This window comes from Trichomycterus rosablanca, chromosome 6, assembly GCF_030014385.1.
Source record: "Trichomycterus rosablanca isolate fTriRos1 chromosome 6, fTriRos1.hap1, whole genome shotgun sequence".
Taxonomy (NCBI): domain Eukaryota; kingdom Metazoa; phylum Chordata; class Actinopteri; order Siluriformes; family Trichomycteridae; genus Trichomycterus; species Trichomycterus rosablanca.
Window position 1 is genome coordinate 23,330,436 of NC_085993.1, and position 15,406 is coordinate 23,345,841.

The window sequence follows — 15,406 nt, forward strand, 5'->3', positions numbered from 1 at the left end:
ATTTAACTCTAGCAGCAGCAATAGTAGGGCAGTTGTAGCCTACTAGTTGAGGAACTGGACTAGTAATCGTAAGGTCACGGTTCAAGCCCCATCACTTGCAGGTTGCCACTGTTGGGCCCTTGAGCAAGGCCCTTAACCAATGGCTTAGACAATATACTGTCACACAATACTGTATTACCTAAACCACACTGTCTGATTGATTCAGCCACAGCTAAAATGTACACAGTCATATGTTACAGAGTAGATGTGCATGCAAATATAAAAAGCACCTTAAAACTCTCCTTACAAGTACAGTCTATTTAAAAAGCTATTTAAACTGAATAAAAGTGCAGCATGACACTACCCACCTTTAGTCTATTTTTTAATCTATGTAACTATACAGCATCCCACCAGACTGTCCTATCAGTATTCTGTACATTGACTCAGCCAATAATGTGGTGTACAAGCAATATGAGAACATGGTGGTGGAGAGCTGTGGTTGCAGGTAGCGAGAAGGTGATGGAGGACAGAGGTTAATGAAATAGACATGTATTCTTGAATTCTCCAATGAAAATAGCTCTGCCCAGGATGTATTTCCAGGATATTCCACAACCATGAACTGGAAAAGAAGTTCCAAGGTGAATGAAAGAATAATTAAGTATAATAAGGACGTAAAACTATATTTTCTTTAATACACACAAGTTCAGTCTATTAAAAAAGCTATGGTTTTGAATTGCATAAAACTGCAGCATGATACCACCCACCTTTAGTCTATTTTTAAGTCTATGTAACTATACAGCATCAAACAACAATTCAGTACTATAGAAGCTGTTTAAGGGTGGACTTTTCCTTTAAGATTAGGATGAATTATATATTTTATTCATTCAATTTCTATAATTCTATAATTATAGTGAGAGACTATGTTGGAAAGTCTCTCATTGAATAATAATAATAATAATAATAATAATAATAATAACAATAATAACTGCTGCTTGCCCTTTTGTAAGCTTAACCTGTCTTTCATTAAAAAGCAAATCACACACTCAGTGTCAACAAGACAATTTCCACTAATAAAATCTGTTATGATAATTCAATTATTGACTATTGACTATGAGTTTACTATACCTGCCTCTAATCTCTGATACCTGCAAGCCTAATGCAATTATGCAGCATGGAACATGTGGGAGTACTGAATGCAGAAACATCTGTCTTTCTAATAACATGTAAGTATGTTATGTATTTTGTGAGAGTAGTAGATTAGTTTTGTGGGAATAAATTTCAGCTGTCACTGTAAGTGGCCCTGGATTATGGCAAAGTGTCAAAATGGATAATATAGAATCGGATCAAATAGTCTTCTAGTGAGGGGTTGTGTTTCCATGTATAAGCAGAACCACATGCTTATTCAGAGGCTGGAACACCAGGGAACCTAATTGGAAACAACTTGCCCACCCATTACATTGTGTCAATTTCACAATGATATTTTGGGAAAGCTGACAAAAGTATGTCTGTGTGCATGCACTAGTCAAGGTCTACCTATTGGTCCAGTTTTGAACCTAACCTTTATGAACTTCTTTTGGACCTGTGGTGTTTCATTAAAACTCTTTCCTTGCATGTGCTATCAGATCTGGCAAAGCTACCATGACTGATTTTAAACATTTTGTAACTGCAGTCTTGTATTTCCTTGACAGATGTTTAGGATGTTTTATCATGTAGCGAGCCAATCTAATACTGAAAAAAAACCATGATCAGACCAAATTAGAAGAGGAGTAAGAGACAGACTGTTCATATATACAAGGGTTCTTCAAATATTTTCCGCACTTTTTTAAACTCTATTTATTAAGAATTTTAAAAACAAATACATCACTTTTGTACACACACTTTTGTGTCACTTTCTGATGCATTTTTTTCCAGCATCGTACCAACTTTTTAATGCCATCAGCAAAGAAATTATTTTTTGGTTGAGCGCGTAGCCACTGGTGCACCGCTGCTTTCACATTATTATCACCATGAAAATCTTCTTCCCCTTAAAGCTTCTTTGAGCAGTCCAAAAGGGTGGAAATTAAATGCTGTCCATTTAATCAGCTCCACTTACCATATAGAAGCCTTTTGTAGTTCTACAATTACTGACTGTAGTCCATCTGTTTCTCTGCATGCTGTTCTTCAATGGCCAGGACTCTCCCAGGACCACTACAGATAGCTATTATTTAGGTGGTGGATCATTCTCAGCACTGCAGTGACACTGACATGGTGGTGGTGTGTTAGTGTGTGTTGTGCTGGTATGAGTGAATAAGACACAGCAATGCTAATGGAGTTTTTAAACACTGTCACTGCTGGACTGATAATAGTCCACCAACCAAAAATATCCAGCCAACAGCGCCCCGTGGGCAGCGTCCTGTGACCACTGATGAAGGTCTAAATGATGACCAACTCAAACAGCAGCAATAGATGAGCGATCGTCTCTGACTTTACATCTACAAGGTGGACCAACTAGGTAGGAGTGTCTAATAGAGACCTGGGCTAGACCTGATGAGTATCTAGGTTTAAATGAAGCAACTCCTCCGGGTTACAGTTATGAACATAAGCCATGTCTTAGTGGTCGTGGTGGAGGAATAGCCCCAATTTATGACAAAGACATAGGTCTTACTGTAAAATCATCTCCAATAACAAACTTGTTTGAAGTTCTTATCTCTGTTCTATCTCAATAAATGTTCATCTGATAAAATGATTAAGCTGGTTATTGTTTATCGACCCCCTGGTCCTTACTCAGAGTTTCTTCACGAATTTGCCAATTTTCTTTCTAAATTAGTCTTATCAACTAAAAAAGCTTTAATTGTTGGTGACTTTAATATTAATTATGAGGATAAGCACTGTTGTGTCTGATCCACTCATACCAGCACAACACACACTAACACACCACCACCATGGCATTGTCACTGCAGTGCTGAGAATCATCCACCACCTAAATAATACCTGCTCTGTGGTTGTCCTGTGGGGGTCCTGACCATTGAAGAACAGGGTGAAAGCAGGCTAAAAAAGTATGTAGAGAAATAGATGGACTACTGGGTAATTGTAGAACTACAAAGTGCTTCTATATGGTAAGTGGAGCTGATAAAATATATGAACAAGCTGCTCCAAGAAAAATAAAAAGAACAAAGGAAACCAAGGAGAAACAGGTGAAACAAGAAAGAAATTTAAATGTAGGAGTCTCAGTCCTGACACCCCATATGTTCATATTCTCAAATGGTGCCCTGCACTTGTGTAAAAATGTACAACTGCGTTCACTGTTTATGAAACGCTGAACTATAGAACATCTGTCCAGGAAGTTCATGGCCTGAACCGACTTTGTCACCTCCTGTTGGTTTACAGAGCAGAACTCACATCCTCTTCAATTTGTTCCCCTAAGAATGTCTTTATTGTATTCCAGGGGTCAGTTATAAAGTGTGTTACAATGGATAATAACCCAAAGACATGCTGGGAGATCGACAGTAAATAGTACTCTGCTGGAAAATATCCTTGATTTCAGAGACCAATTTGATTATGCAGATCAAATATGATTCTAACTTTAAACTGTGCACAGGCTGTAAATTAACCCTTTTGATGCACAACCTGGGTCAAAAGTGACCCGACTGAGTTTTTTATTTTCTATATCTTAATTTCATCATTTAAGCTTCCATGAATTCCTTAATGAACTTGTTTTTGATTATCACAAATCCTTATCGGGTTTTTTTTTTACTTTTTAAATAAAATCGTTTTTATATTACTACCCTTCTAATGCACAACATGGGTCAAAATTGACCCTTATTTATTCACTATTTGATGGAATTGTTGACATTTACCTAAAAAGATCTAACTAAAGATGAAGTTATCTTCAGCTTCACTGATTAGGGAAATATGTCCAATTCTATTAGCTTGCTAGATGTTGATATATTCTATTCTACATTTTATTAGCTAGAAAAAGGACAGTAAATAACATGAATAACAAATTAATGTGCATTCGAAAACATTCTTGTGCTTTTGATTGCCTTTTTCAGAGTGTTAGCATGGCTGGTTCTAGTAATTCCAGATTTATAGACAAAATGATCGCAGACATGCTACTTGAAGAAGATCCTAATTCTGAGTCTGAAATCTTTGATGCTTTGATGAGGGTGTGTCTGTGAATCCATCTCAGCTAGAGACCTAAAAAGACTCCTTTGATGACACAGAAGACTCATTTGGTGAGTCCTCTGAAGAGGAAACTCAGACCCAGTCTAATATATAAAAATGGGTCTTACTGGAGTAGCATCCCCCACTCAGGGCAGAACAAGAAGCTACAGCATCCTGAGGAGCTGCCCAGGACCTGCACTTGGTTCAACAGTTGTTTAATCAAAAGAAGCCTGGGATATGTTCAGTAACAACATCATTGAGGAAGTTCTGATGTGACTTTATGGGAACTGTTTCTGGATCCACTGCAAAATCCAATTTACAAGGCCGCAATGGCAAAATGACCATGGTGAGCTGTGTGCCAAAGAAGGGAAAAGCTGTGTTCCTGCTGAGCACCATGCATGATGACAAATCATTGGATGTCAGCAGTGGGAAGAAGAAACCAGAGGTCATCCAGTACTATAACAAAACAAAGGGAGGAGTGGACAGAATGGATCAGATGATTTGCACCTACTCTTGTAAGCAAAGAACACAAAGGTGGCCCATGGTGCTTTGATACAAAATGTTGAATGTTGCCACCCTCAATGCCTACACCATCTTCACTGCGCAACACCCTGATTACACGAGTGGTGTAACCAATGCACGACGAGCTTGTTAGAGCTGTTATGCTGGGCGCCCAGGTGGTGCAGCGGGATATTCCGCTAGCACACCAGCGCCGAGATTCTGAACTGCTTGGTTCGAAACTCACATCGGTACTAAGCAATCCTGTGCAGAAGTTACACTGGCCACTCGGGATACAAGTCATAGAGAAGGCTCCTATTGGCAACTAAGGACCAAAACATAAGGCTTTGTTTTTATGGAAATCAAATTCCACGGAACAAAATTATGAGGGTGTAGACCAGAAACTGTTGGCCATCAAACTGGCACTACAGGAATGGCAACACTGGCTTGAATAAGTTGATCTCTCGTTTACTATCTATACTGACCATAAAAATCTAGAATACCTCAAGGCAGCGAAGTACCTGAATGATCGACGGGCATGTTTTTCTCCCAGTTTAACTTCATCATAGCTTTTAGACCAGGAACACGAATCATACCCCATACCCCAGCAATACTGGTCACACTTGGCTGTAGATTTTATTACAGATTTCCCAGAATCAGGGTGAAATACCTGCATCCTGGTCAAAGTGGATAGTTTTGTATGTTTGTATGCACCTTTTCCATTGTCCAAGTTGCCCTCCACAACCAAAATCATATTTGGTAATGTGTTTCAATTTCTTGAGTTCCAGGAGGACACTGTGCTTAGTTTAAATCATGGGTGTACAGGAGTTTCATGAGGAAGCTGGGGATCTCAGTCTGACTTCAGAGCAACTGGAGCAGGTTAATAAAGAAGCTGGTAAATATTACCGCCTGGTTTATGCGAACAATCATACGAACTGGGATTGCTTCCATCTCTAGGCAGAATATGAACATAAATCGTTAAAACATTCTGCCACTAACCTTACCCTATTCTAGTGTGTCCTTGAGTACCAGCTCATTTTGTATCATTGGGGTGCAACACCCTTCAGTGGAATCATGAATTAAGAGAAGTTAGCAGGTGGAAACAAGCACACTACTAACTACAGAAAGCAGTATGAGCAACGAAACACCAAGCTGACTGCAGACGGAATGTAATGGCCTTCTACAGACTGGGAGATCGGGTATGGCTCTCGTCCAAAGATTTTAGGGTTCTTGGATACAAAAAACTCAATCCATGGTATCCGGGTCTATTTAAAATAAAAAAACAAATTAAGTGAAGTGACGCCACCCTATAGTAAAGTGTCAGATGTTTACCATATTTTTGCACAGTAAAGTTTTTAAGTGGCATTTTTGAATGTAACTTCGTATTGTAGTGCTTGACAAAGGTTTGCCAAAGCTATCCGTTGCCCATGTTGTTATATCAGCTATTAATAAATAACAGTTCTTGATGCAGTGGCGTCTGCGGGATCAGAGATCAGGGTTGTTTAGCTTTGGCTTGTGCCCTTGCCATTTACGCATACAAATTTCTCCAGATTTCCTAAATTGTTTGATAAATTTATGCATTGTAGATGGAAAAATCTGCCGATCCCCTCCAGTGTTTCTTTAAGAAACATTGCTTTTAAACATTTCAATACATTTCTCAGGCATTTGTTGAGCTCAGGTGCACTAAAGCACTAAAGAGCACTGTATGTAGTTTATTTAGCACACTTGTCAGCCTGCACTTACCTTTTTTTTTGGTGGAAGCCAGTGTCATATGCCAACCTTTTATAGCACACCAAGGAAACCGCTTCTGACATTCCAATTTCTGATGCTTGGTTGTGGCAGTACTCCTGAATAAGGTCTGGGTTTTAGAATGTGGTGTGATGGGAACCAAGGCAGTTCCTCAGGGCCATATTTCTCCAATTTTGACCAAGTACTGTGTCCAGCTCTTCACTCTGTGCACATCAAGCAGATTCATAAAAGTTCAAGCTGGGGACCCATTTACTAACTGCCGCAGAGGAAGGATGGTGTTAGAGGAAGGGGTTAAGTGGCTACAAAGTACCAGTTTAAAGCACAATAGATGGAACTCATAATTAATCTGCATAGACAGGGGATGTTGTAACCTGCAGACGACATGATTAATCTTTCTCAAGATCTTAAAAGGCCTACTGTAACTGGAACACATTTATAGCCAGACACATTGCCCGGACACAGAGAAGGTCCCACATGCCTCTTTTGGTTGGTGGCAGCTGTTCTGGACATGGTGGTTGAACTGAGTGTGACATGAGTGGTGAACCAGTGGCTGAGCTGAAGGGACACCAACTCCAGCCTGTTGCTTAGGGAGACTATTCAAACTGGCATTAAAAGGAGATATTGTTAAAGATGAATGTTAAAGGGTGATATGGGCATACTTTGGCCCAAGACAAGGGATTAGACAAGGTGGGACTTCAAGAAGTCAGTTCCAAGTCTTGATTGACCCTTTCCATCTGCCCATTAGACTGAGGGTGGAATTTAGATGCATACATAGGCACCCAAGAGCTGGCAGAAAACTTTCCAAAAGTAACTGGTGAACTGTGATCCCTGATCTGATCACTTTGTCAAGGAGGATCTTGGCAGTCTCTTGGTTGCTTTGAAGCTTTGGCAGTGTGACACATTGCAGTGCAGGTTTTGAAAATCTGTCCAAAATTATTACAATTTAGGTACTAATCTTGAAGGAGCATTAAGCAAGGTCAGACTTCTACCGCTAAGCCTCCCAAATTGCTTCCTTCCGGTAAAATGGGGTCACTGGTGGAGAGGAGGTTGAAGTCTCACACTGTCTAAACAGGGAGTCTGTTTTGGTGTTTCTTTAGATAGAGCTGTTTGACTCCACTTCATAAGAACAAGATTGTCTGTCAGTACCTCCTTCATTGCAATATCATCATTTTTCTCACTCTAAGACAGTCAGTGAGAGAATTTTGTTAAGGTGTGAATTTTGTTGCCAGGCCCTGTGCATTGGGACAGTATTACGTCTACATTGGAGGCATCTACCTTGATGATAAAAGGGACCTCTGGGTCTGGCAGTCTAAGCACTGGCGTATATAAGGAACCTACAAGTGCCTCCTGGGACTCTGACACCTAATGAAACCAGCCAGAGTTATTTTTGTTGAGGATGGTCAGAGGCGCTGTGATTGTGCAATAGTTTTGTTATGAGGGGAGAGGAAGGACCCAAGGATGCAGAGAACAAATCATAATTCAAATCATAGTTTTTATTTAACAATAAATAATAGTAAACAAAAGACAACATAAAAGGGGAAAAATAACGGGAACGGGGCGGTGAACCCCGAATGAAGCCGCTGGCGCAGCAGGCAACTGAAAAAGAAAAAACACACACAAGGAAAGGGGAAGCGCGGGGCACGAACCCGGATCGCTCAGGAGCGAGGCGTTCGCTTAACTCACCGCGACATTTAGCCATGAGAGAGGGAAGAGCTCCTGCGCTCTATAAGGAGCGCTGTGGGTGCCGACCCACCGGTAAGCCAGTCGATTAGAAAACAAACAAAACAAAATATAACAAAATACAGCTTTAAGTAAAAGCTGTTCCGGCATTGTCACCAGCACTAGCTATGCTGGGAAGGAGCCGGAGCCAAAACGGCTTTTGATAAAAGCCACTCCGGCATTGTCACCAGCACTAGCTATGCTGGGAAGGAGCCGGAGCCCAAACGGCTTTTGATAAAAGCCACTCCGGCATTGTCACCAGCACTAGCTATGCTGGGAAGGAGCCGGAGCGACAAAGAGAGAAGTAGAAGGGCGATAATGTCAAAAAGCGCAGATTCGAACCGGTGCTGAGGGAAATGACAAAGCCGTGGCTTAACCCACTCAGCCAAAGCAGTTAAGGGGAATCTGCTTGAAGCTTTTGACTTAAGAAGCTGCTGCACAGTGAACGTTAGCCTAGCGCTAACCCGCAGCTAACGTTGCATGCGGTGGCTGGTTACAAAACGCCAAACAAAAGGCAGCACGAGGGCTGCACGTAATCACACCAGCTACCCAAACAAAATAAACTAACCCTGGCTTACCTCGGCCTTGCGACCTACACACCCTAACGCCCTAGAAGGCGCCAGGGGTAACCCGGTGTTCCTAAAAAAGGAAAGTGGTGGCGTGCTGGAGAGCCACCATGCTAAACAAAAGGGAAGGATCTGCAAACAAAAGGTGCGACGCCTGCAGCCTGGCGACAGCCCCTTAAATAGGGGAACTGCAGCTGCAGGTCGTTTGCCCTAACGAGCTGGCCGCCTATTTGAGGCCAAGCTCTTAATTGCTCTGTAATGCCTGCGACGTCAGGAACGAGTGGTCGGTTCTACTGACGCCGCAGACACCTTACAAGTTTCTTAGAAACCATCAGAAAATGAACAAAGCCCAGGTAGCACTGGACCAGCTAGACCAAGGTGTGTCAGGGTAATTGAATGAGGGCATTTGTCTTGGCAGGGTTCATTTGAAATCTTCTCCGGAAACCACAAAGTCAAGTAGGCTACAGAGCTAACAGGAAACTGTGATTTTTTTAGCTTTACTAGGAGCTGATTTAACAGCAGCAGACACAGGATGCACCTAATATGTGTTATGTGCTTATACAAGGTCTTACTGTAGATGAGGATGTCATCTAAGTAGATGAATGGGTAGTGCCCCAAAGCCTTGCAGAGTACCCAATTAATGAATGGCTGGGTAACAGCTGGGGCATTCATGTTCCTGACCGACATTACCCTGTATTTATAATTTCTTAAGAGGGTGATGAAAAAGGTGCTATATTTCTTTCCAACAACAAAAAATACAGCCCCTGCTTGCTAAATGTAAGAGCAAATGAAGCTGAGGGCTAGGTACTCTTGCATGTACTCGTCCATGGTTCTTTGTTCAGGAGTGGACAAGGAGAACATTCCCTAAGGTTGTGTAGGTAGAAGATTAATAGTACAGTTGTATGGATGGTGGGTTGGGTGGACTGGTTCTTACTAAAGACTGCCCACAGATTGTGCCTCTCTGGAAAATCCCTTAACAGGCTGATTGTCTCATGTGCTGCAGCAGTCTGGAGAGGAACTCTAGGGTCCCCCTCAGGACAGAGACTCTGGCATTGGGAGCCACAAAGGGAATGTCAGGACATTTTTCAATTAGTTGTGCAGAGAAAATCCAGAGTCTGTGTTAAGAGCAGTACAATCCAATGAAATGCAGAGGAGTTGCAAAGCTGACTCTTTTTCTTCAGCCTGACAGACAAATTTTGCCACAACTCTGGAATGAACCGGTCAATAAAAGTCCACGTTGTTCATCCAAATGGTGGTGACCAGGGTAATCAACCAAGAAGCAACGATGTAAGCATAAACTGTAGCAGGGACCTTGTATCACAATAACATCACTTCAAAGCTAACAGATAGGGCTCAGTGCAGTGGGGGTAGATATTAATGTACTTTTCTGCATTTATGTTGCCATTACTTACAGAAGTGTAAATTACCTTTGGCAAGGCCACTGACACAACCCCATAGCATGACAAACCCTGGCTTTTGGACTTGTTGCTGAAAACAATCTGGATGGTCCTTTTCGTCTTTGGTCCAGAGCACACGGGATCCATTTCTTCCAAAAAAGATCAGGAAAACAGATTTGTCTGACCACAATAAACATTTGACCATTGTGTGATGCTCCATCCGAGATGCCTCTGAGCCCAGAGAACTTAATGTTGCTTCTGGAAATGGTTAACATAAGGCTTCTCTTTTTGCACAGTAAGGTTTCAAGTCACAATGTCAATGTAACCCCGTATTGTAGTGCTTGACAAAAGTTTGCCAAATTAATTCCTTGCCCATGAGGTTATATTAGCTATTGATGAATGATGGCTCTTGATGCAGTGCCGTCTGAGGGAAATTATGATTAAAATTACCTGTTGACATGACCTGTTTGAAATTACATGATTATTTATTTTTTTGCATCATTACTAGCCTTTAGTTTTCCCTTCTCAATTTAAAAAAAAATGTGTTACAGGCCTTAAATGCAGGAATTAACAAAAGTAATGAACTTCATGGAAATGAAGTTGACCAGACAAAACATGAAATATCTTGGGTTCATACTGTCCACAGTGAAATAAAAGTCAAAGTAAATGTAAGAAACATGCCAAGTTTTTTATTTACATTTTTCATACTGTCCCAATGTTTCCTTATTTGGAGTTGTAGTTCCCACATGCCTATGTGCACTATTATTCAACCTCCAGTGCCAGTACTTGATGGAACATCTTTTTGCCTTGTTAACCTCTGTTAAGTAATTTAACAAGATTCTAACACATATTTTGTGCAATTTTCACTTATTCTTCTAATTCAATTTATTAAGGTTTGATGTTTTCATGCTGCAACTGCTTTCTTTAAATCCCACATGAGATTGCTAAAGTCTATGGCAAAATTTTAGGCTTTTCTTTATGGCCATGCAGGTTTGCTGCTGCACCATAACTTTGAAACCCCCAAACAATATTCCCAACTGTCTCTAAGAATGTTTAAGGTCTAGGAAATTATTTTTACCCATCTCCCTTTTGGCCCAATGAAATGATCTCTTCTTTTAGCTTTTGTGAAAGCTGCTTAGTTTTCACCATGTTTGCAATACACCTTATAGACATCTCTGGGTGGTGTTTATATTACATATTACAGCTAAAGCAAGTTTAGGAAATTGAGTATTTAATGGTTTAATTATGTTGTAACCCAACTAAAGGTCATACAGTCTAGCAGTAAGTTTTAGCAGTATTATGTAGGGGTTGAATAATTGTGACATGGCAGTATTAACAAAATATCATGCTACTCTAAAATATACATTTTTTTATTTTTTTTATTTGCTGTATCATTCAACTGAAAAGGACCTCAGTGATGTTTCAACAGGTTTATTGTGGAGGCCATGGAATGTGTTTAGCTGGTGGATTAGTTTAATATTTTTTTTCCAGTGTTTTTACAACACTAGGCAAAAAAAGAAATTAGGAGAGAATAACAAGGAGAAAACCATTGCTGACTGCAAGAAACATCAATGCTCTGATGTTCTGTGGACAAAGCAATTAAAATTAGTACTTTCTTTGGACAAACCATGTTCTAATTATGAGTGGCAAAAAGCATATACAATATCATAATTACATTTAGTAACAGTCACACATGACAACAGTAGTGATATAGTGTGAGAATGCTTTGCTGCCTCAAGACCATTTGCAGTTACTGAGGATTAATTTATTTGATCATCAAAGACTCAGCCTTTCCTGGATGCTGCTTTTGTATCAAACCATGATTACAATCACCTGTTGACATCACCTGTTTGGAATCATACCATTATTTAGCTTTTTCACCTCATTACTAGCCCTAAATTGCCCCCGTCCCAACTTTATTTGGAATGTGTTGCAGGCCTGAAATGCAGGAATGGAGGTTTATTAACAAATAAAATTAAGTTGAGCAAAACATGAAATATCTCAGGTTCAAACTGTCTGCAATCAAATAAAAGTCAAAGTTAATGTAAGGAACACTGCATTTTTATTTTATTTGCATTATCCATACTGTCCCAACCTTTTCTGATTTGGGGTTGTATTTAAGATGACATATTTAACCTGAAACAATAAGTTCCTGCTTGTGATTAAAGCAGAAAAAGATGCCCAAAGTTCTTCCACAACAATGTCGAAGAACATTTATTCTGCTTTTCTTTACTTTTTTATCACTCTTACTTCATATGTGACAATCGCTTCTGAAGCCAGGTGGATTGACTTTTTAGGCTCTTGCAATAAATTTATATTGCACATCTGTAGTAGGAAAGTAGCTATTCTCTGTGTTTTCTTGAAAAGGAACCTGGATATTTCTATCAGTGAAAGATTGCAATCTAAAACAAAATACCAACTTTGCCAGCCAGCAAAATTCAGTGACTCATTATGTGGTCATTTATATATGTTTTCCTATGGTGTTTATTATAGTATAGCTGCCAAGTCTCCCCTCAGTCAAACTCATGTCACAGTCCTGGAAAGAGCCAGAATTAATTCTAGAGCTTAAATGATGAAAACTAACATTATGGGGCTTGTATGGGGTTTAGTGTAAACATTATGTTGCAGAATGTTCAGTACTGATCTACAAGGGCTTGAGAAATAGCCAATAGTGTTTATATGTTTTAATAACTTTAACTATGCAAAAGTAAACAATAAACAGTTAATATAAATTAAATGTTAACTTATTTGATGCCTGCCACATATCCAAAAAAGTTGGTATGAAGGAATGTAAGACTGGAAAATTGTGTTTTCATATGCAAAAAGAGAAAAAAACCCATAATGATTGTTTAAAACTTTAAAGTTAGAGCAAATAGCACCTGCAACTTGCACGTCTGTAAAAGCAGCATTAATGCTAAGGGTTACATGAGCAATTACAAAGCCAAGTAATATTTTGCATTTGTTACATCTAGCTTCGTAAAATGAGAGTGCAAGTACTAGACTGGCCTGCCTGCGGTCTGCTATTGAAAATGTGTGGAGATCAGGACTAGGGCAAACAATGCGATTTACTGAACATTGTTTAAAGTAAATGTGATTTAAAACACTGGTAAACAAGCCCCATTTCCCAACCTTTCTAGAATGTGTTGCATCCAATAAATATAGAATGAATATAACATTATGACCACTGACAGGAGAAATAAATAACACTAACATTAACATTATCTCTTCATCATGGCACCTGTTAGTGGGTCAAGTCAAGTCAAGTCAACTTTATTTATATAGCGCTTTTTACAATATACATTGTCTCAAAGCAACTTTACAAAATCCAGGACCAACAGATACAAAAACCCCTGTTGAGCAAGCCGAGGGCGACTGTGGCAAGGAAAAACTCCCTGAAAATTACAGGAAGAAACCTTGAGAGGAACCAGACTCAACAGGGCCCATCCTTCTTGGGTGGTCTGGAGGATACTTTAAATAAATACACGATTTACACAAATCATACAAACACAGAATTGAATGATCTAAAAGGCATACAGTGGTAATAAATAGATAAATAAACAATTAAATAATAATAGAGTTGTTATCCGCTCTAGTCTTCAATAAAGTCTGTAGTGATTTCTTGTCGTTGCAATTACTCCAGACCCGTCACATCTGACAGGAGCAGCATCGTTGTCCCGGCAGTCTCGACTTTAATCCTTAACCTCGGCGGGTAAACAGGTTTCCATCAGAATGCCCTCGGGGTAAAACAACAGAGAATGTAGTTAATAATGTACAATGCTAGTTGACAAACAGTTTTACAGAGAGTTTTAGACTCCGGCAGCCCTAATTATTACAGCATAACTAAAAGGGAGAGCGAGCAGGTAACAAGGTCATGAAGGCTTTCACAGGACATCAGCGCCCACCTCTCCTACCCAAACCAGAGTGATTGGACAAGAGAGGCAGAACGACAGCGACCCAACATCCCTGATCACCACAAGTTTCTATGACCAAGAACCCCCAAGCTCTGCGCCTTTGTCTATATTAATCAAAAGCCTGAGAAAATAAATATGTTTTCAGTTTAGACTTAAACATTGAGACTGTGTCCGAATACCGAACAGAGGCAGGAAGATTATTCCAAAGTTGTGGGATATATTAGGCAGCGAGTGAACTTTTCATCCTCAAAGTTGATGGGTTAGAAGCAGAAAAATTTGAGTGAGGTAAGGATTTGGTAAGCGTAAGGATTTGAGTGAGTTTGACAAGGGCCAAATTGTGATAGCTAGACGACTGGGTCAGAGCATCTCCAAAACTGCAGCTCTTGTGGGGTGTTCCCGGTCTGCAGTGGTCAGTATCTATCAAAAGTGGTCCACGGAAGGAACAGTGGTAAACCGACAACAGGGTAATGGGTGGCCAAGGCTCATTAATGCACGTGGGGAGTGAAGACTGGTCCGTATGGTCCGATCCAACAGATGAGCTACTGTAGCTCAAATTGCTGAAGAAGTTAATGCTGGTTCTGATAGAAAGGTCTCAGAATACACAGTGCATTACAGTCTGTTGCATATGGGGCTGCATAGCCGCAGACCAGTCAGGGTGCCCATGCTGACCCCTGTACACCACCAAAGGCACCAACAATGGGCACATGAGCATCGGAAATGGACCATGGAGCAATGAAAGAAGGTGGCCTGGTCTGATGAATCATGATTTATTTTACATCACATGGATGGCCGGGTGCGTGTGTGTCGCTTACCTGGGGAACACATGACACCAGGATGCACTACGGGAAGAAGGCAAGCCGGTGGAGGCAGTGTGATGATTTGGGCAATGTTCTGCTGGGAAACCTTGGGTCCTGCCATCCATGTGGATGTTACTTTGACATGTACCACCTACCCAAGCATTGTTGCAGACCATGTACACCCTTTCATCAAAATGCTATTCCCTGATAACTTTGGCCTCTTTCAGTCGGATAATGCGCCCTGCCACAAAGCAAGAACTTTTTAATGCCATCAGCAAAAAATGTTATTGGTTGAGTGCATAGCCACTGATGCACCGCTGCTTTCACACCATCATTAAATTAAAATCTTCTTCCCCTTAAAGCTTCCCCTTAAAGAAATCAGATGGTGCTACATCCGGACTATAAGCTCTGTCATACCCCTTTTCCACCGACATGGAACATCTGTAACAACAGCACAAATCCCCACAGATAATCTACACGCTCCGCCATCATGTTAGTACTCTTTACTTTTGTTGTGTGACGCCCACCGTTGATGATGCACGCTTGGTTCCCAAAAACTGGTGGAAACACGGGTTGGTTCTTTACAAAACACCAAGGTTCAAAGAAACCTGAACAGAACCGGTTCAAGAACCAGAGCTCTCAGTCTC